This window comes from Ipomoea nil, unplaced genomic scaffold, assembly GCF_001879475.1.
Source record: "Ipomoea nil cultivar Tokyo-kokei standard unplaced genomic scaffold, Asagao_1.1 scaffold1043, whole genome shotgun sequence".
Classification (NCBI taxonomy): domain Eukaryota; kingdom Viridiplantae; phylum Streptophyta; class Magnoliopsida; order Solanales; family Convolvulaceae; genus Ipomoea; species Ipomoea nil.
The window spans coordinates 11,279,640-11,284,229 of record NW_017617471.1 but is presented as its reverse complement, the minus strand read 5'-3'; positions in this window follow the sequence as shown (position 1 = coordinate 11,284,229).

The following is a 4,590-nucleotide window of genomic DNA, read 5'->3' as shown; positions in this document are numbered from 1 at the left end:
AATTATTGTATAGATCATGGTCCACACATATTAGGTACTATACATTTTTAATATATTAAAAGTACATTATTTTTTTGTAGTAAAGGTATATTATTTTTGTACTGAAGGTACATTATATAAAATAATGTATTTTTAGTATATTAAAAATATATTTTCAAAAAATGTACCTTACTTACATAAATAATTTACTCTTAATATATTAAAAATGTAGTTTTGATTTAGGGTTCACACAATTGTGTGGACCATGGTCCATGTAATAATGATTGATGTGTGAGGGGTACGTGCAAATTATATTCTTCGGCTCAAATTATGTTGTGCAACCGTGGTGCACACGGTTGCAAAAATGACGTCGTTTTGACTAAAAACGCGCGTCCCACTTAAAAGAAAAAAATTAAGGTTCGATTCCCGATAATAGCATTTTTCTTGCATAATTTGAATTATATATGCACAATGAATGAACCAAATATCCACAGTGAATGAATAACCAAAAATCCAGAATGAATGAACTAAATATCCACAATAAATGAACTAAATATCTACAATGAAAAAATTAAAAATTCAGAATGAATGAATAACATAATACTATTGAGGGGAATCGAAACTGATTTTTTTTTTTTTAAATGGGATGCGCGTTTTTAGTCAAAACGACATCGTTTTGCAGCATAAGTATTAATTCTTCGGGATATAGGGTGAGTAAAAGATTGAATGCTGAAAAAGAAAAAAGAGTAAATAATTATTAAAGTCCAGCTATATTATCAATTAAGTTCGTCACTTTCCGATACTCCAATCACAACTTAAATCACTTTGTTTGGAAATAATTATTTAAAAGGGTACTATATAGTTTTTTTTTTAAAAGCTACTGACTCTTATTACATTGTAGTATCTGTTCAAATATCAACAACGTGTTTATTGAGACTCGATCTCATGATCAACCTCTCACATGGAAAATGTCACTACATGTCATCTGAGCACAAGGTCCTTGACTATAGTTAAGTTTATTGGAACTATAATTAAGTTTTTTATACTTTCTCAACATTTTCAGTCCAAACAATATAAGTCCCCACCACCAAAATTTAAACGTATGACCACCCATTTAAAAGGGTAACTAGGATGTCATCAAACTACATGTGAAAGGCTCTCTCAGGCGCAGGCCGTTGAACCACAAGTTGATGCGATAAGGCATTCAGTGACGCCGAATGTAAGGCAATCAGAGCATCCAAGGATTATCTTGAAGTCACATTCTCCTAATCACCGGTTCTGAACTTGGCTCTTCACGCCACAAATTTCCTTCTCATATATATATATATATATATATATATATATATATATATATATATATATATATATATATATATAGGCACGCTCTTATGCGAATTGCCGCTCAGGAAAGAAATAAGAACCATTCAGCGCTATTTACGTGTCCATATCAACGAATCAGATGTAATTTTAAAAAACGACACGGGGTATTTTTATAAATAACTCAAACTTTGGTGCGCATAAATGTGTTATAAGTGCAAGTAGCTGGTGCACCTTTGCAAGTAAAAAGTGCAAATAAAATCACTTACAAGTGCAAGTAATTTTACCTTGTTAACATTCGTGCACCTAGGTGCAACTACTTATAACTATCGTGCACCTAGGTATAACGTTATATACACTTAATATTGATGCTTAGTATAGATTTTACTTGCACCTGTAATACATTTTACATGCACTGAGGTGCACTATATGAAATTACTACTTGCACTTGTAATACATTTTACTTGCATTTCGATGTTCAATTATTTACGAAAATGCCACTGCATTTTTAAAAAAAATCAGTGTTTCTCATCCATAAGATCTGGACACACACACACACACACACACACACACACACACACACACACACACACACACACACACACACACACACACACACACACACACACACACACACACACACACACATATATATATATATATATATATATATATATATATATATATATATATATATATAATTTTTTTTTTCATCGACTTATTTTCTTTACAACTTCCACAAGCCTGACGCTAAATGTTTCGATGTCAGATGTGAGATCCTTTGTAAGTGTACAAATGATACACATAATATATTTATTGACATATTATTTGTCAAAACTTAGTTAATATTATTGTTAGGTTATTTTTTAGGAAGGATGATGCAAAATAATTTGCTAATAGAATTTGTTATAGAGATGCAGTCTTCAGGCAAGATTTTGAGATGAGTTGTTCTCATTATTCTAAGGAAATATTGCATCTAAAACTAAGGGTTGTTGCATCATATAAGGTTGATTACTATAAAGAGGTGCAAGGATATGATGGAAATTTCAAAGATGAATTGGTTCGCTGCATTCCAATAACATTTCTTCTATGAAGTAATTTTAAATATATTCCTACACATTAAAGATATACGTACAATATATTAGAGGGAAGAAGCTTTGCTGCATTCAATTCTAATTATTCTTAGCAATTCGAAAGGGAAGAAATGAGCAGCAAACCACAAGGCTAATTTCCTCAGTTTACTCTCTATATTGTCTATTTATTAAGCTACATATACGAACAGCTTTTGTGAGGAGATGAGCTTTTATGGTTGAGAATTGATGATGGTTTATTGAAGCTTGAAGTGAAAGATTTGCTTGCACGTACCAACTCATGAAAATAATGAAGATTGAGTTGTTTGGACAGATTAGACCATAATTTGTATGGATAAATCTGTTCAACATTTTTGTATACTTTTGATGATCATCTAGTGGAGTTGGACTTGCGCTGAGTAGCCCCGCAGACTTAAGAGAAATTCTTTGAACTGCGTAAATATATCCCCGTTTCTTTATATTTTTTGCATTTATTTTTATTTATCATTTCTTTAATTATCCGTGTCTGACACAAACCTAACTCAGATGGTTAATTGTAGGGATGGCAACGGGGCGGGGCGGGGGCGGGGAGTATACTCCCCGCCCCCGACCCCGTCCCCGTCCCCGTCCCTGTCCCCATCCCCGACGGGGAATTGAAAAAATTCCCCGTCCCTGTCCCCACGGGGAATTTAGCGGGGACGGGGAATCCCCATCCCCGGTCAATCCCATAGTCAAAGTGTCTATAATTTAAATAAAAAATAAAAATTAAAAAAATTAAAATCTATAAGTCCTAATAGGCAACAATTATATGATTAAATAATTTAAATGGTTTCACAGTATACAATCTATACATGCACTAACAAATAAACATTCAAATGATTCATTAATATATTCACAATCTACTTACAGTAAATGATTTCACAGTATAATTTAATTTTAATGGTTTCACAATATAATTTAATTTTAAAGCATTCACAGTATAAATGTATAATTTCAATGGTTCCACAATCTAATCTCTAATTTAAATGTTGTTTCACATTACAATTTACATTGTTTCAATTTCACAGTATACAGTTTATATGACTAGACAAAGTATATAATTAAATTTACAATTAAAACTAATCTATACGGCAATACTCCTAAATTTCTAAAATAATATACGGAGTATATTTTTTAATTATTCAGGGACGGGGCGGGGAGGGGTATCCCCGTCCCCGTCCCCGTTCTTAACGGAGACGGGATCTCCAACGGAGATGAGGCACATTGTCATCCCTAATTAATTGAATTAAAATTTAATAAGAATCAGATAAGTAATTCATGTATTCAAGACCCTCTAAATTAACAATTGGCATCAGAGCTCGAGGAGTTAATTTATTAGTCCAGAGAGATGGTATTTACAACTCCTAATTTTGATATGCCCCATCACACTATTATGCGACTGGATTGGCACAATTACGCAAATAATTTAGGTGGGGCCTCAAGTCAGAATACATCAATAGTCATATCATTGTCTTGTTATTAAAAGTTTCGCCATTTGCTCAATTATTTGAGCTAGTGAGTTTTGTAGCTTTTCGTACGATATTATCTGCTAGTAGCTCAAATAATTGATTTTTAAGTTATACAAATATTTGAGCAAGTCATTTTTAAAGGAAAATAATACTCCTATTCTTAAATTCTATGGAGTACTATTTTTCATAAACTTTTAATATGAAAATTTTTATTGGAACTCACAAAATAAAGATAACTAATAATCAATTGTTAGGAGTAAAAAGTGATTGAGTAAAAATAAAGAATATATATAATAGAACTCCGTTTTAAAGCTTTCCTATATATATCATCTCATAATATGCTACATGGACTCATACGTCTTATTCCTTAATTCAATTCTCTCTCATAAATTCTTGATGTTAACACTTTTTTATGGAGTTCACACAATGAAAATATAACATCTTTGTTTGCCACATCATTAAATAAAAGTGAGATAGTAGAATTTGGGAGAGGAGAAGAGATAGTAGAATTTGATAGCATATATAATAGAACTCTATCATCACTGCCAAGGCAGTACTTAGGGCAACCTCAATATATATTATATTACGGAGTACAATTTTATTTGCAATTTTTTGTGGGTTCCATAATTCACACATCAACATCTAATATCTCACTCAATCACAAAATTCATTCTCCCAATAGTTTGAATTATTATTTTTTTCAAATTTTGTCTAGA